Below are 19,371 nucleotides of genomic sequence, written 5' to 3'. Positions count from 1 at the left end.
CACAACACTCTGAGTGACATAGTCGAGTTTTCTCAAACCTTAGCTGGGGAAAACAGCGTTTTTAACATTACCTTGAGAGGGTCCAGCTTAGCTACAGATGTGAATGCGATGTTGTCTCCAGAAAATGGTTACGAAGTTGAGCGTTTCTTGGATGTCATTGAAAGAGTTATGCAGAGCAACACGCAAATCATGGTTGATGACACCTTGGAGCTAAAAAATTCTATTACATGGAGTAAGAACAGTGGTGTGTATAGAAAGCTACGCGACCTTACGCACAATGAAGTGATGAGCAAAAACAGAATGAATTTATTTTGTCCTTTTAACATTTCAAACAACCTGTGTTTCACAGTCTGTCTCGCACATTATCTGGACCCTCAAGCACCCGCCAACACACTAAAGAAGGTTGCAGCAGACATGCACACACGCATCGGTTATACAATACAACAGAAAATAGGGTTTCAAGGTTTGAGGGTGCACTAGGGATTAAAATAGTTGTATTCTATAGATTGGGTTCAAACATGTTGCAGAAATATCATACAAGCGACACACCACACCGTAGGATGGTGTTGTATCTTCACGACAGTCATTATTATATGATATGGAATCTTAAGGCATTCCTAGACGAGCCATGTTTGTCAGTTTTGCTATGCAGGATTTAGTAATTGTCGAGACCACAGCTGTAAGTTCAGTTGTGATGTGTGCAATGACTCCGAATGTTACAAGAAACCTAGAAAGCCAAAATATTGAAATGATTGTTCTAGGTATTGCAAATCAGGCTTTTGTTTTGATAAACACAAATAGTCTGTTTCCACGGGTGAGTCAGGAGCGTTAGTGGCACCATGCGATGTTACAAAGTATTGTAAGAAATGTAACAGACGCTACCATGTTAGTGTGAAAAACCCAAAAGCGCACAAATGTGTTATGGGGCGTTGTATTCATTGCAGCGAAGATTTGTCACCAGATGCAGAACATAATTGTTACATACAACCTACCACTTTAAAAAAAAAAAACAGACACCAATTATATTTTCTTTGACTTTGAGACCCGGTTTGAGAATGGCAAGCACAGCGCCAACTTTGTCGGTGCCATCACATTTAACGGCAAAGAGTTTACAGCTGAAGGGGGTGACTGTATTGAAAAACTTTTGAGCAAGTTTAGATGGTTATACATGGATAGCGCACAATGCCACAGGGTTTAACAATTTTATTCTCCTGGAACATTTTTCCAAAGTGGGCATTACACCTAAAATCACCATGATGGGGTGTAGGCTGATTTCCATGTACGACGAGTGTTTTTTAAGCAGCGATACATAGATAGCTACTCATTCATCCCTATGCGTCTTGCTAAAACATCCGCTGCGTTAAATGACAGCTACCGCGGCCCTTACCCCGATAAACATTACTATGGTTATGAGACCATGTCGGATAAGGACAAGGCCGAATTTGACAAGTGGTACAACGAAGTCGCTGACGGTGTTTTTCACGTCCAGAAAGAACTGTACACCTATGGTAGAAACGATGTCGTCCTGCTAAAAGAGGCTTGCTTAAAATACTGCGACAAATTTATAGAATGTACAGGTCTTGACCCGTTTAACCACACCACGCTGGCGTCCTGCTGTATGGCTGTCTACAAGACACGTTTTCTCCCCAAAGACACACTAGCCCTGACACATAACAATGCTTACGTTAACCAACACAAAGCATATTCAAACATTTCCATTGAATGGTTAGAATTTGTCAAGGAAAGCGGATATGTAGATATGCACCACGCTCTGACCCACGGTGAGATGATGGTGGGTAAATATTATGTTGACGGCTATTACGAAAAAGACGGTGAGAGAATAGCTCTTGAATTTAATGGTTGTGTGCATCATGGTCACGCGTGCCGTTATAACCCAAACCACGCTCATCCGTTGTCCAAGATACCATATGGGGTTTTAAGAAAGCATTTTAATGACAAACTGGAAACTCTTACAAAGACGTATGGGTTTTAGGTTGAAGTTATGTGGGAATGCGCGTGGAAGCGTGCTAAACAAAACAATCTGAGCGTTGTCGAATTTATGGCTACGTACACACACCCGGCACGATTGAAACCTTAGAGACAGCCTCTTTGGTGGTAGGACAAATGCTTACATATCAGCAAATCAGGTATTTGGATTTCACAAGTTTATACCCATACTGTCAGGCTAGGAAAAGCTATCCCATAGGTCACCCTCAGATAATTTTCAAGGACTTTGAACCTCTCGAAAACTATTACGGCTTGGTCAAAGCAACGGTGCAACCGCCGCGAGGGCTACTCCACCCTGTCCTACCCTATCGTTGTAATGGGAATTTAATGTTCTCTCTCTGTCGAACATGCGCCGAACAGGAAAATCTGATTACACCCTGTCACCACAATGGTGAAGAAAGATCGATTTCAGGATGCTGGGTTAGCATCGAGCTGATGAAAGCTGTTGAGAAGGGTTATGCTGTAATCACTATAGACAAGGTTTGGCATTTCCCCCAAAGCTCAGACACGCTATTTTCTGACTACGTGAAAACTTTTCTCCAGTACAAGCAGGAGGCTAGCGGTTACCCAGAGCATGCAGTGTCAGAGGTCGACAAGAGAGCCTATATTGATGACTATTTCGAAAATAGAGAATATTAGGTTGAATCCTGATAAAATATGCGTGAATCAAGCTCGTAGATCCATCAACAAACTTCTCCTCAACAGCTTCTGGGGTCGCTTCTCAATGAGGGAAAATTTACTCGTTGCAGAAATGTTGAAAGACCCAGAACAGTTTGCGCGATACATATTTGGCGATGAGTATGATGTCGCCCACTTTTCGTTTGTCTCGGAAGATGTGCCGTTGATTCAGTGGCATCATGCTGATGGATATGGTGGGCACACTCGCGAAAATAAACGTGTTTCTCAGTGCTTTCACAACGGCGCATGCACGATTGGAATTGTACAATCTTATGGATAAACTGGGTGATAGATTGTTGTACAGCGACACAGACAGTGTTGTCTTTGTTTCTAAGGATGGTGACTGGGAACCACCCCTAGGACCGTATCTAGGAGATCTGACGGATGAAATAGGCTGTGGGGATTACATCACAGAATTTTGCTCGGGCGGTCCAAAGACATATGGGTATCGGACGGCACGTGGGAAAACGTGTATGAAAGCAAAGGGGATTACACTGAATGCCGAAAATTCAAAGGCGATCAAATTAGACACGCTGATTGGTCTTGTTGACCACTATGTTGTGAATAGAGACAGCAATCAACACATACCTGCGCGCACTGACAACATTGTGAGGGACAAAAAGCAACTCAGACTGAAAAACAAATCAGTCGTTAAGCGTTTTAAAGTTGTGTACAACAAACGTGTCCTACTATCTGATTTCTCGACATCGCCTTATGGGTACTGATAGCGGTATGGATAGGTCTATTCAGGGGTTGAGAGACGTCACAAATTTTGACTTTAGACTTCAACACCATTTCTCTTGTGTAATAAGCGGACCTTCAAACAAAAACGTTTTTTGTAAAGATGTTGATTGCCAATGCTGACAATGTGATTTCCGATAAAATTGAAAACATTGTGTACATTTATGACCGCTTTACGACGAGTTAATGAAGATAAGAGACATCAAGTTCATTGAAGGGATACCCGGCACTCTAGATGACGACAACCTCTTACCTGTGGCTAAGAATAATTTATACATTTTTGACAATGTGATGAAAGAAGTAATAACCATCTTGTTGAAAAGGTGTTTACGCAATATGTACATCACCGCAACCTCAGTGCCATCTACCTGGTACAGAATTTGTTTTTTCAGGGTAAAAGTAGCAGAACAATCAGTTTGAATATGAATTACCTGATTTTGTTTAAGAACCCCAGAGACAATAATCAAATGAATGTACTGGCCAGGCAAATGTACCCTGGAAATACAAAGTATTTTATGGTATGTTTTAAAAACTCCACAGAAAAGCCTTACAGATATCTCCTGATTGATTATAAAACCAAAACACTGGATGCATATCGTCTCAGAACAGATTTGCTTTCAGCGTATCCGGCAGTTTATGTCCAGAAAAAAGAGATGAGACACCAATATGTAGACTAGGATTCATAGGAACTTACCGCTTTTGAAACTGTTACTTAATGCTAAACCTGCATAGAGATGACTCATTTTGCAATTGGCGTCAAACAAATTAATATTGACCCTGTGCGAAGTGGCTTTTAATGTTCTCAGGGGTACCATACCACTCACAAATTCACAATATAAAAATTTGGAAAAGAAGAAAACAGTGATAAAGTTTATTGCGGATAAAAAGATTGGTGTACGTAGGAAAAAACAAGCTATTAATCAAAATGGGGGTTTCCTTCTCCCACTCTCAAGTGTGGCGGTTCCGTTTATCAGTAGTCTAATTGCATCACAACAGAGTTAATCTGATGGAGTATGCTGAGAAAATGTATTTAGTCCCCCAACAGCAGTTGGATAGATTAAGGGATAACAATGCCCCCATACCTCTAAGACGGACTGCGGAAAACGACTTGGACGCCTCTATAAAGAATGTTTTGAGTAGAGATGATTTGGACCCGCACGAGAAAGCCAAACAATACACATCATTATTGCATTGATACTTGTCCTTGGTTAAGCACGGGGAACTTGAAACTAATACTTTAACTCTGGCTGTACTGACACCTTCTGTAAAGAATGATGCAGAGCAGACTTTACCAGGAACACAAGCTATCGCTGTCGGTGTGGAGGGGGATAATGTGTTCAAAGAAGTTTTGAAAAACATGCCATCGAGAAACAGAAAGAATGCTCAATACATTTTAGATAAGATGTTTCAATCGAAAGACGTGGCTTCATGGAATGAATCAGGCAAATTTATTTTAAATGGTACTGTTATTCCTGGTTCCCACATATTTGATTTAGTGAAAAGTGTTACAGCGCCACAAATGGCGAATGTTAGAACGGGGCCGTTGGGTTGGCGCAAATTCCTAAGAGCTATTGCGACCCTAAACATACCACTTTCTACAGTTCCAAACCACCGTGTTAAAGATGCAATCAATTAATTTTAAAACACTAGCGCATCTGGTTACGCGACACCCGCAAGAACCGCAGAAACTCCTATGTTTAGGTCTCTGATTTTGGACACAGCCTCCTGGCTCACCTTTTGAAATGTACTGTTACGAAATGTGTAGCATTTTCTGTCTTTTGTTTTTATTATTTATTTATTTTATTTATTTTTTTACTGTGAAATGTGTTTTCATTTTCTTTCTATGAAATGAGTTTTTGTTCTCACTATGAAATGTGTTTTGTATATTTCAACATTGTTAATAAATGAAACTTTGACTTGTATAATTTTGTTTGTCTTGTTTCTTCTCCTTCATCCTCACAGTACATTAAAGTTTATGAACATTTTCCCCAACTGTACATGTTGAATACAGTTAAACATTAGAAATACACACACAGGGTTGTAATGTTTTCACAAATTGCGAGACTATGTTATCATTTTTAACCAAATTATCAGAATATTTAGACATTACATCTTCATAGTTTAATCCTCTTGACATGTGATGGAGGAAAAAAACGCAGTGTTCACCACAAGTGATCGACATAAGGTCTTGAACTTGTTTGTTTGAGAATTGTAGTCTTGAACACGAAGTTCTTAAAAACGTATGGATGGATGGTGGAAACAGTTTGGCTTGTTTCCAAAACTATCAAAAAAAAACACCCGATACGATCCTCGGTTATGCAGATGGCTACCCAGTGTTCCCCAGGGAGATCAGAGCTGTGTGTATTAATTATTACCGATGAAGGTAGTTTCTGCACAGGTCTTTCAGGTAACTGGTCGCTCGCTAACACACCAAGAAAATGCGTATTTGCAGAAATTTTGTTCATAACGGCAGTTGAACAGTATTCATTGTCTCAGTAGTAATCTACCAGGACCTGTCTACGGTTTGATACTTCAATTATGCTATCAAATACAGCGTAAACTATCAGACTGATAGTATGTGGCAGTGGCTGTCTGAAGCGAGTTTCCAACCGTAGATTTCCAGCCTTAATTAGAGATAATTAGTTATTAATTAGTTATTAACTTAATTAGTTGACCACATTCTTCGTCGGGTGTGAAGTTAAATGCATAGAGTGTGTAGCCCTTCAAAACGTATTCTCGGTCAATAGCTAGGGCTCTATTTTTAAGATGTCTTCCTGAGGCGAGTGCTAACTGGTAAAACTCACGTATGGCTGACCCCGTCAGATATTGGGGCTGCAGGGGTTTAGCTGGATATTGTTGTCCATCCACGTAGACTGCTAAAAATTCTAGATCATAGTGTTTGTATGCAAAAGGGTTCTTATCGTAAGCACCCGTAAATGCATCATTGTCGACCATACCTATCACAGTAGATTTTGGTAGTGTTCCTAAAAACAAATTCTCCTGATTGGAGACACGTGTCCCAGCAGGTATAGAAATTTTTTTTAGATACACTCTATCAATTGGATATTTTGCAGTAGCTGAGAGTAATGGTTGAGCGTGACCTAGTCATACAGCAGGGGATACAGAAACTTTTTTAACAAATAAGGATGCTGTAAGAATGCTTATTTTGTATGCCACGGCGTCACTGCGCATTAGGCAAAATTCATCCTTTGATCGGGTCATTCGTATTTTAATATCAACGCCATTTAACATCAATTTTTCTTGAAAAAATATATCGCTGTGGATTGGTGTCAACAATTCCACCACTCTACTGGCATTTATAAAACTTGCTCTCTTTGTCAGACCATTATTATCGCCAGCGAGGTCTGCTGCATCCATATGTCTGGCTGTATCCTTGTAAAAAAACCCAGCAGAGAAAAGTGATTCCAGGGTGTGTCTGTCATAGTTCATTAAACATTCAATGATACTACGGTATGGGTAAGTGTTCGAGCTCTGTGAGATCAGTCTGTCGCCCAACAAAACATCAACCTGGGAAAAAATAGTAGCCCCAGGATAGTTTATCAACTCGACAGGCGCACCGTCGGCGATGGCTGTCCCATCAGGTCTTGTGATTTTTGAGTCGTATGTACAACAGCGTATTGTTTAGATCAATATAGTCTTCACTGTTCCCGGCGATAAAAAAACTTCAACGGCGCTGTGTCAGATATTGCCAATATAGGGGGTACTTTTACATATGTGTTTTTTCCTATCGTTGTTTGTGTCAATGGAATTGTGAACAAGTCCAACTCTGACTTAACACACTCCTCTGACATATCATGTATCAGGGATATGGTTAGAATATGGTTTTAAAACCTTTTCCACCCGATGCACGACTATGTTGTTTACCTCTCGGTTTCTTTTTTGACACTGGCACATTCTTACGAACCGCTTTGTTTTTCTTTGCACATGGTTCGCGCCTCGCCCCCAGGGGGTCTTTTCACAGATTTGCGTGACATCACAAGCAGGCCTGAACCTCCTTGGTTTTTGTAACCGGTTGCGGTTGTCATGACGTTACTAACCACTTTGCTAACAATGTTGTTACATTGTAACAAGTTGTACATTGTAACATGTTTTTAGCAGCGGTCTTGAGATGGGGTTTTGCAATGTTGAACCCTTTTTTCAATAGCGGCACGGCCATTCGAAAAAGTCAGCGAAAAATTCCACCGAGCCCTGACCCATACATTACAGTGCTGCCCACATATCTGAGCAACACCCCACCGGCCTGGTTTTGATAATAAGTCACCTAAGGTTGCGGATCCCGAGCGTACGGGTTAAACAGTTTCAAAATCTGTTTTTAAAATCTGAGCTTTTGTCTCGCAGGCCTAAAATGAAGCTTCGCAACCACTTTGCCGTCTTTGGCGATTCAGCAGGGTCAAAAACATCCTTTACATTTAGCCCCAGGATTATTGAGAGTTTTCCGTAGAACTTTAGAACGATGTCACGCCTTGTCTGTATGTATATTTTGTTTTTAACAGAATCATAACCAAACTTTACATGGTGTGGAACTATGTGTTGATTAATCTCATCAACTATCGATGCAATGCTCGGGTAAAACCCCGCGCTCAGCTTGCATCGGGTTGACTCTTTAGATTTTTTATCAATGAGGATAAAAGATCCATCTACATCGCGAAAAGTCTCCCACGTTCTTGGATACTGGAATTCGACTAACCCAACTTGCCAATCGCCTTTTAGTATTAATGGTCTGGATAGTTTTGTTCTGTACTTTGATATCTCATTGTCAGGATACACTGAATGAGATGAATTACAAGGCAATGTTATGTAAAATCCGTCATCACCCATGGTGTTGTTCACCCCGAAATGAAACACAGTGTGTAAAAACACAAATTAAAAAGGTTCTAAATGTTAACCACTTCTTCTTCACAAACCCAACTGTTGAATTTTGAAGGCCAGCCAAGCCATTTTACCAAATCCATAATCTTTCCCCATTTTTTTCCTTTCTAAAATCTTCTCAACTTTGAAACTTTTATCCCTACCTACTTTGATTTTTTGCAACTCTTCTTCATAAAAACATCCGTCTATTATTTCCCCGTCATAATCTTTCAACTTCTAGACTGGCTGTGCCCGTGGAGTGCGTTCTGATATGGTGAAAAACTTGTGCGTGTAATTTTGCTTGTATCCCTTTGTAAAGGGACCCCTTACTTTGGAAATTCGCACTGTCGCCTGTATTATATTTAAACACAATATTCTTATCTTTTCCATCCTTCAGCCCGTACAAGGTTTTAAATACATTATTTTCGTTTTCTCGGGATACGTCCGTGGGTCTCATTTTGATACTCCGATGATAACTGTTGTTGTAGGAGGTAATTAAATCTTGCAAGACATCAATATATCGTTTGGAATTGACTGCTGTTAGATACCGCCACATTCTACCCTTAATAGTCCTATTGAAGCGTTCAACAACACTTGCTTTTTAGCTCGCTGCCTGTGGCAAAATGGTGAATATTTTATTTGACAGTTACATTCTGAAAATATTTGTTAAAACTCCTTTCCACGGTCTGTCTGCAGTTTTTGAGGTATTCTTCCTTCCTCCAGTATGCTTTTGCTACTTCTGCTCCTGTTTTGTTTTTTAAAACACATGTCCATGCATATTTGCTAAATACATCTATACAAGTCAACATATATTTGAAGTTGTCATTTTCCTTTGTGTACATAGTCATTTCAACCAGGTCAGCTTGAAATTGAATGTCGATACCGCGCACTATCACTCTGTTTCTCTTATAGTTAATGCGTGCCGGCTTGTGAAGCATATAGGTATCCTCTCCGGCTAACCATTCAGAAACTTGTTTGTCAGACAAGCGCACCCCTATGTCTTTGAACACGGCCTCTTTTAAACGCTTTTTACCACCAAAAGAACCCTCGTTAGAGGGTGTGAAGTAAACAGATTTCAGAAGATCTGTCATGATACCAGCTCACCAAATACCTGAACAAATAATGACATTATTTGCTTGATTCACATCTTTTATTTTCAACAAGATTATAAACTCACATTGTGTCAAGGTAGTCTAAAAATTTAACACGTCAACATTTCTCACAAGAAGGAAATCGACAAGTATTTCTACTACTTTACACACATTTACTGACTCTTTTTTAGACAGCTTTGTTACACAGACACCTGTTCTGTATGTACAAAGACCGGTGATGTGTCCTATGCTGAAACCTCTTCGACTCCATGGAGTCTAAAAGATCGCTCACAGTCACATGACATGGTTTGACAGCATTTGCACACATGCGCAAAAGATCACGCGACTCTTTTTACACATTTTCCTAGCAACATCATTTGTTTTTTAAAATTGTTCAATCACCGAACATCCACCGCATTCTTAGTGTTAAAATTGTCAACCTCATCAGCTATAATTCTATATAACAATTGTGGGAAATAAATATAGATGTACTCAAAAAAACACAAGCCCATTGTATTGGGAAAGATATGTAGTTAGAGAGCACAGGCCCAGTGTATATGGGAAAGGAATGTATTAATGAGCACCAGCTGTCTCCTCCCTGACGTATCATCCGGCTAGCAAAGGAGGAAGGATGCAGGTGGACCAAGGTCGACCTTAGCCATAAGATTAACAACAGGCAGCAGGGAAGCGCTTCATACTAAAATAGGTGCGATTAGAACAAACACGTAATACACACACAATTTCTGCCCTGCTAATTAAGCTGTATACAAGCATATCTGTGGAACTAACGGAAGCTTCTGCCGGAAAATGTGTTTTATGATAGAAGGGGGAGGGAGATTCAAGTGGGAGACGAGCACTACCATTTTTAAAAAATAAGGAAGGAAGGGGCTGATAAATAATGGTGTCTGAGAATTGGGAAATAATGGTGTCAAAAACAGGACGTAATTAACAAAAAATTAAGTGGGAAGTACTAAATTTAAGCTCCACAACAGGAGGGTTTAAAAAATGGATAAAAGAATCCCAGGGGATGAGAGAGTGTGTTTTGGGAATGCTTGGAGAGTGATCGGATGTATTGTCTTTACTTATGAGTGACTGTTAGTTGCACTGAACTGCGCAGATCAGCCCAGGTTCTTGTATGTAATCTTTGATTCACTAACAATAAACCCAGTTGCATCAGACTCTGAGAAGTGTGCATCTTTTGAAGAAGCATTCAACAGCCCAGGCCGGGGCCCGTTTTTCCTGCCCACACAATGCTGTTAATTCAAATTTCGCACGTTGTTTAACAAGATCTTTTGAAAAACTGGTACAGGCACAGACATTCCCCATATTGACACAGGGGTTATAGAGGTGTCACTATCGTAACCTACTGAAGGCAATGTTGTTAGCGATTCAGTAGACTCAGACCTCTGCGTGTATGTCAAATTAATTTTCCCCAGATTTTCGCACCAATCGTCAAGCCATCCGTAGTCTTCAGGCATTGCAGCTTCATTTACCAGCGACATGTTTAGTCAGCATGTCAGCAAGTCTTTGAGATGAACTGTCTTGGAGGTGTCGGCCTTTTTAATGCTTGTAGAGAATGGGCGGTGAATCCAAATGGGCCATCCCACAGTCACACTCGAGGTCAGACTGACATGTCTGAAAAAGTTTTACTTTGATGTCTTGGTATCTATCCAAAACGTTGCACCATTTGAACAACCTGTCTATCTTCTTGAAAACGTCATGTAGAACAGGCATGTGTTTCCAAAGAAACATAACTTTCAGGTTGTGTATGATCTTCTCGACATCATTTTCTTTATGCCCCCTTACGAATGTGTATTCACCGCTGCACATATAAACATAATCATCAAGATCCTCAGCAAATATGCAGTAGCCTTTTTGCGGTGTTGCGCTATTCCATGCGGCACTGTAGACACGGTCCAAACCAGGGACTTCAAGGTCTCTACAAACTTTGTTTCTTTAGCAGGGAATGAAATGTGAAACATGTCAAATGTTCAAATGTTTCCCAGCCAGATTCAACGGCGTATAGTTTCACAGATCATGTAACTTTGTCAAAAACATATCCACCAACATGTCCATCAGACAACATCCATTCGTATTCGCATCCTTAACATTTTTAAGAAATCGGATCAAACTCTCAGATTTTCTCTTTTTTGGCGCAAAAGTAATTTTGTCATCCACAATAGTATTGGAAATGGGTGTAAGAGGTACCCTCTTCACACTCTTTGTTGCCTCTGATGTTGCCATTTTAGTATCACAGACCTGGGCATCCCTAGTTCGAATCTGGGGCCACGCTCTACCAGTTAGCCAGCCCTTGGGTCATGAAATACTCCTATCTGCCCTTGAAACAATGACTGGGGGAGGTGTCATAAATCTCTCACTGACAAACAGACCTGCCACTCAAACTGACCTTTCAATCAAACATATGGTGGTCAAAAACTGACCTGTCACTCAAACTGACCTGTCAATCAAACTGACAGGGGGGTCATAAATCAATCATTTTGATAGAAAGTATAGGATAGATACTACTCATGTGCCTTTTACCGAGGAGTGGCTTCTGTCTAGCCACTCTAACATAAAGGCCTGATTGGTGGAGTGCTACATGATGGTGGTCCTTCTGTAAGTTTCTCCCATCTCCACATAGGAACTCTGTCAGAGTGGCCATAGGGTTCTTAGTCACCTCCCTGACCAAGGCCTTTCTCCCCCGATTGCTCAGTTTTGCCGGGTGGCCAGCTCTAGGAAGAGTCCTGGTGCTTCCACACTTCTTCCATTTAAGAATGATGGAGGCTACTGTGTTCTTCGGGACATTCAATGCTGCAGAAATATTTTTTTACTCTTCCCCAGATCTGTACCGCAACACAATTCTGTCTCAGAGGTCTATGGACAATTCCTGCAACTTCATGGCTTGGTCTTTGCTCTGACATGCGCTGTCAACTATGGGACCTTATATAGACAGGTGTGTGCCTTTCCAAATCCATTTCCAATCAATTGAATTTACCTCAGGTAGACTCCAATCAAGTTCTCAAGTATGATCAATGGAAACACCTGCACCTGAGCTCAATTTTGAGTGTCATAACAAAGGGTTTGAATACTTACACTCACCGGCCACTTCATTAGGTCCACCTGTTCAACTGAAAACTGCACCCGTTAACGCAAATATCTAATCAGCCAATCACGTGGCAGCAAATAAATGCATTTAAGCATGTAGACATGGTCAAGACGATCTGCTGAAGTCCAAACCAAGCATCAGAATGGGGAAGAAAGGTGATTTAAGTGACTTTGAACGTGGCATGGTTGTTGGTGCCAGACAGGCTGGTTTAAGTATTTCAGAAACTGCTGATCTACTGGTATTTTCACACACAACCATCTCTAGGGTTTACAGAGAATGGTCTGAAAAAGAGAAAATATCTAGTGAGCGGCAGTTCTCTGGGCGAAAATGCCTTGTTGATGGCAGAGGTCAGAGGAGAATGGCCAGATTGGTTCAAGCTGATAGAAAGGCAACAGCAACTCAAATAACCACTCGTTACAACCGAGGTATACAGAAGAGCATCTCTGAATGCACACCACGTCAAACCTTGAAGCTGATGGGCTACAGCTGCAGGAGACCACACCAGGTGCCACTCCTGTCACCTAACAAAGTGGCCGGTGAGTGTATGTAAATGTGATATTTTAGTTTTTTATTTTTAAGTTTGCAATAATTTCTGAATTTTACTTTTTTCGCTTTGTCATTGTGGGATATTTTGTGTAGATTGATGAGAATAAAAATGAATTTAATCAATTGTAGAATAAGGTTGTAACATAACAAAATGTGGAAAAAGTGAAGGGGTCTGAATACTTTCCAAAGGCACTGTAGGCCTGATTTTGACTAATAATGAAAATATTGGGATGTATTTCACATATTGATGGGGAGTGGGGTATTTGACTAAAACAGCAATCAATGGACTTCAATGAATTACTGAACTAGCCAGTTAATGTAGTTATTTTCTACAGTTTTCCAGTCCTGCTGCTGCCAGAGGTGGTAAAGAGAGAGCAAAGACAGAGGGTAGAGGGGAGGGAAGGTAATTTCAGCACATTTCTTCCATGAGCATATAATGTACAATATATATAGGATTTTACATGGCTAAAGACCCATGATATCATTTGGTTACCAACTGCAGGGCTTGACATTAACGCTTGTCCGATTATTCGGGACAAATCAATAAAAAAATGGCCAGACAAGCATAGTACAGCTTTAACTTGCCCGAATGGACAAAAAAAAAAGAAATCCCCCAAACTAAAAGTATAGTGCTATTCCTTCCTCCTTGCAGTGTCACACTGAAAACTATCTATCTCTGTATTGGGATGGCAGGTATGCCGCAAGTTATGGCCCCATACCAATACAGCACAAAGAGTTTGGCACTTTTCAGGGTTTTCTACAGAAATAACTCAATGACCACAGACTCTCAGCCCTTAAAACATGAACTTCTGTACCTTCTGACCTCAGGTAAGAATTCACAAACAACTTAACACATCCATACAATACACATCACACAATTGCGATGATGTACCCACCAATTACATCATCACAAATACTCCAATACCACAATCTTCCCATTGGACATTTAGCTGCATCTAATACCAATTACGAAATCTGATCTTAGTAGCCAATTGCGGAACACTAAAACACAGGCAAAAGGACATTGTAAAAACTTTGTGGGTGCAAACGTGGTTCTGTGTGGAATGGAAAGTAGGTTGCTTGCTAACTAATAACAATTGCCCAAAAATGTAATGTTGCTTTTACAGCTGTATAATCTTTGGATGAAACTAATTTATATTTAATTTAAATGCATTCTCTATCATTTGCAAACCCAGCAAAATACAATTTCATGACTCCGATAGCTACATGACTAACTTCACAAGATAGGTCATAAAATCTTGGACTGAATTTGCAAACTGATAGACTGCCACTTTGATACCAGTCACTGCCGTTTCCTTTGTGCTCTTTTCTAACATTACTTAAATGTAGCTAGCTAGCCAGAACTGACATATATGGCATCAATGCTGGACTGGAAGACTGACAGGCCACCTGCTTAACTAGTATCTGCCTAGCTATTGATGTTTACAACAGGGCATTAGCTAGCAACCTTCTGTGGTGTTAACTTATAACTAAAATTAGAAATACTGAACAATAGCTAGCTAGCCAGTGAAATTACTTATAGTTAAAGGTTAGCTATAGTAAACCAGCTAGCTGCTAGCAATTTCCACTTGCTCACTGGTAATGTTGAGGTTAGCTAACTAGCTAGTGAACAATAGAGCCCATCGGACCGGGAGTTCCCCTAGAAATTATATTATTTCCGAGGAAATCCCTTCAGAACTGTTTTTTATGGGGAAAATATAATAACTTGACTCTGAACTCAATAACTAACTAACATGTTGTTATTTGGCCCGGCATTACAATAGCACATAAAACTGATTATTCAATAATTACATTTGTTCAAAAAGGCACCTCTAGGCACACATTAATTGCTACAGTCAATTGGCTTAGTGCACGCATTGCTTCCACATTTGTCTCAGCCACTACGCCCATTTCCTGTTTAAGCGAAAGTCTTTAGACAATTCAATTCAATTCAATCTTATTTGTATAGCGCTTTTAACAAAGGAGCTTTGTCACAAAGCAGCTTTACAGAGAACCAGCCCCCAAAGAGTAAGCCTAGGGCAACAATGGCAAGGAAATACTCCCTGACTGATAACAGGACGAAACCTTGAGCAGAACTGGACTCAGAGGGGGAACCCATCTGTCACGGGCAGGCACTGGTTTGTTATGGAAAGTCAATAGTGGCAGGAGACAGGGGTGCCCAGCTGGTCTAGCTGGTCTAGCTGGTCTAGGGCTGAAGCTCCGGGCCAGGGGGAGGTGCTCAGCAAGCTTGGGCTAGAGCTCCGGGCAGGTGCCCAAAGCCGAGGAAAACGAAAAAAAAAACATTGTTTGGGGGTTCAAAAGGTATGTTAGCAAGCAGAGCAGAAGAGACAGAGGTGCCTGCGTGCAATAAGGAAACCCTGGCAGAATAAGGCTATAGCAGCATAGCTAAGGGAAACAGAGGCAGGGGCCAGCGCAGTCATGAGGGCAGGCTTGAGACAGTCATCACCAGACCATGACCGGTTCAGCTTAACAGAGCACTACCAATGATGATCCAGTGACAGCACTAACCGCTGTCTACCAGAGACTCTATAGCTATGCCCGCCACCCACTCCTGCCCCTCATATATAGGAGAGACAAAAAAGATATGTTTTGAGCCTAGCTCTAAATAAGGTGATAGTGTCTACGCCCCAAACATGAGCAGGCAACTTGTTCCACAGGAGGGGAGCACGATAGGAGAAGGCTCTACCACCTATGGTACTTTTAGCTATTCTAGGAATAACAAGGAGGTCTGCACCCTGCGAACGGCGCATTGGTGAGGGAATATAAGGAGTAAGTAAATCATTTAAGTACAAAGGGGCAAGCCCATATAAGGCTTTAAAAGTAATAAGTAGTATCTTATAGTCTATTCGTAATTTAATTGGCAGCCAGTGAAGCGATGCTAGGACTGGGCTGATGTGTTCGAATCTCCTTGTTCTAGTGAGAATACGAGCTGCTGCATTTTGAATTAGCTGGAGCCCTTTCAGAGAGGAATTTGCACATTCAGACAAAAGAGCGTTGCAGTAATCTAATCTTGAAGCAACAAAAGCATGAACTAGCATTTCTGCATCATGTAAGGACAGTATTTTCCGAATCTTTGAGATATTTCTCAAGTGATAACAAGCAACCCTAGAGATATTTTTAATATGTATATCAAATGTAAGATCTGGATCAAAGGTAACACCAACATCTTTGATTACAGCACTTGAAGTAATGGAGATTCCATCAATGTTAAGCATATAGTCAGATAGTTTGCATCTGAGGGACTTCGGCCCCACTACCATTATCTCGGTCTTATCGGAGTTTAGCAAGAGAAAATTTTGGGTCATCCATTCCTTTATGTCTATAAGACAGGCTTTGATCTTTGACAGCTGGACAACTTCATCAGGTTTAACTGATAGATACAACTGGGTGTCATCTGCATAGCAGTGGAAATTAATGCTAATGTTTGTGAATAACTTGTCCCAGGGGGAGCATATAAAGAGAGAAGAGCAAAGGCCCAAGCACAGATCCTGGTGGTACTCCATATCTAACCCTGGATTTATAAGAGGAATCATTATTAAAATGCACAAATTGATATCGGTCTGATAGGTAAGATCTGAACCAAGAGAGTGCCTGTCCACGGAGGCCTACAAGATTTTCAAGCCTGTCCAGAAGGATGAGGTGATCAACTGTGTCAAATGCTGCACTTAAGTCTAAAAGCACAAGTACAGAGATGCAGCCATTATCTGAAGCAAGGAGTAGGTCATTGAGTACTTTGACCAGGGCTGTTTCAGTGCTGTGAGAGGGTCTAAAACCAGATTGAAAAACTTCCAATATATGATTGGAGTGCAAAAATGAAACAAGTTGCTTTGAAATGGCCTTTTCTAGTATTTTAGAAAGGAACGGGAGGTTCGAGATAGGCCTGTAGTTAGACAGGTCATTCACATCCAAGTTTGGCTTCTTAAGAAGGGGTTTGATGACTGCAAGTTTAAGAGTCAGACACAGGAGAGATGGTATCAGGGGTGTAGTCAAGGTATGCTCACTTAATTTACCAGGGTGTTAGCATATACTAACTTCTAATTGTGAGTTTAGGCCTATAACCCTGGTATACCCACTTATTTTTTTTACAGTACCCCAAGTCGCATCACATATTGCAAGGATATTTTGTTGCTCAGCTGAAACTGCATGAGAAACAAAGTGTCTCTGTCTTTCACTCGCTGGTCAGAGAAAGTTCTATTTACATAATCCCAACCAAAGAAATCACATGACCATTCATATCAGCATTTCCATATGGAGTATGTGAAAAGTATGTACTTTTGTTCTAATACAAAATAAATAAAAAATATTGCTGATTTTCTACCTGATAATTAATGGACAGATTAATGCTCTGACTGACCAGAGATGACATTCACCCATTGTCGCAGGGAAACTCAGTCCCTGATCAGAGGCAAAAATGAGAGCCAGTAGTACTACAGGCCTCAAGCCTCAGACTTTAAGTATTGCTGATGTAGCAATTTCTGTGTAAACCAGGGATCTCAAACTCAGGGTTTTACAGGTTTATGGCATGTTCAGTGCTTAAGTACTGAAGTGAAGTCGTACCTTATATATTGGATAAAGAGCCTCATGCATGGTTTCTTAGCACTAAATTGGCTGTTATTTAAAAGAAGACTACAAACCTGCAGGCACTGTGGCCCTCCATATTTGGAGAGTGGAATCCCTGGTGTAAACAGTAAATTGCTACTTCTGTTTAATCATTCAACAATAGTGTGTATTGCAAGACACCCCCCCCCCCCCCTCCACAAAAAAAATGTTTTATTCATGTATGATTCAGAATACTCACAAATATACTTGTGTAAAACATTTTTGATTCATTAACTGAAAGTGGGCATGTGCCAGGTTTGTTCAAGCATTTATCTTCACCTTATTATTGTATTACTTAGTAATATACTGACTTTGTTTCAAGTTGATAGTTAATCGAGTCATATATGTGACTGCATTGATTAATTTGAATTTTTGGTTTTTGAATAATCATAAAATAGAACATTATTAGTATCATGAACTTCTATTAATATTTATATAAATGTAAAAGTACAGAATCCGGATTTAGAGCATTAACCTTTGATGAGAAAGATGGTTAATTTAACTGAGAGAGAAAGGTGGGTACTGAAATTAAATGAATGCTGAATTGAATTGATAATGTTTGAAACTGTCTTGGAGATGTTATCACCTGCATATCATGGATGGATCATGACTGTGATTCCTTCTGGGCACTGCTTGTTTTTTCACGACACTGGATTTAACCAAGGGCTATTGGCAGATTCTCTTGTCACTAGCGTCTATGTTAAAAATGGCCTTCTCCACTCTGTATGAAATATACTAATATCTCACACTTGCATTCGGGCGGTTCAGGGCACCCGCCACTTTCCAATGCCTCATGGACCGGGTGCGGTGGCCCCGCTCTCCATATGCTGCGGCCTACTTGGACGATAGAATCATTTATACAAATAAAGTCTGATTGATTGATTAATTGATTATAGTGACACTAGTGATAGGCTCCCCCGCCTAAGTTGCTGTGGGTAGGGCGCCATCTTCAGGTGGAGATGGAGCGGTTTAGCTGGCATTTAACCAAAGCTGTTGACAATTTCAGTAATTGCTAACTCTTTATCTGCTTCTGTCAGCAGTGAGACCGGGGGCTGGAATGAGACGCACGCCGGAACTATATATCCTGTTCCTTTCTCCTATTGTGTGTGGTTTGTTTGTTTGTGTGTACCTTTATTTGTACACACAATAAAGCATGTGTCCGCCAGAACCTGCTACACCCTGTATTATACCTCATGTACATGACTGCTGTGATTTCTGGACTCCTATCCCATACTGACTATCAGGAGGACCTAACTTCCTAAAGTAAAATATCAATCAAACTAGTTATTTTTAACATGTTTCAGAGACTTCATATTAATTCCTTTTGTAAAAAAAAAAAAACAACAAAAAAATAAACAACAATTTTGGTTGATTAGGGGAAGACTTCACAATAAAAACAACATGCATTCTGTGGGTCTCCAGTTTGAAGAACACTGCTTGAGGGAAATTCAATATTCAGTGCAGAATAAAATCACTAATCTACATGACAATAGTTTAACCATAACATTTGGAATGAGAATGTTTCAGTTTCCAATGAAGTTATTACTTCTTTGAAAGTATACATGATGCAGAGGAATGTTTGAATCCATTGTAAGGGCCACTGACAACATGCAACTAATCACTTTCTCTGGGTTTTCTTTTCCCTCTGAAAGCCCCAGGCAGCTTTTAAAGGGTTTTAAAGGAAGAGGAGAAATGCTGTGATGGAAGAACTCA

Source organism: Anguilla rostrata, chromosome 5, assembly GCF_018555375.3.
Source record: "Anguilla rostrata isolate EN2019 chromosome 5, ASM1855537v3, whole genome shotgun sequence".
Lineage (NCBI taxonomy): Eukaryota > Metazoa > Chordata > Actinopteri > Anguilliformes > Anguillidae > Anguilla > Anguilla rostrata.
This window is presented reverse-complemented; position numbering follows the sequence as displayed.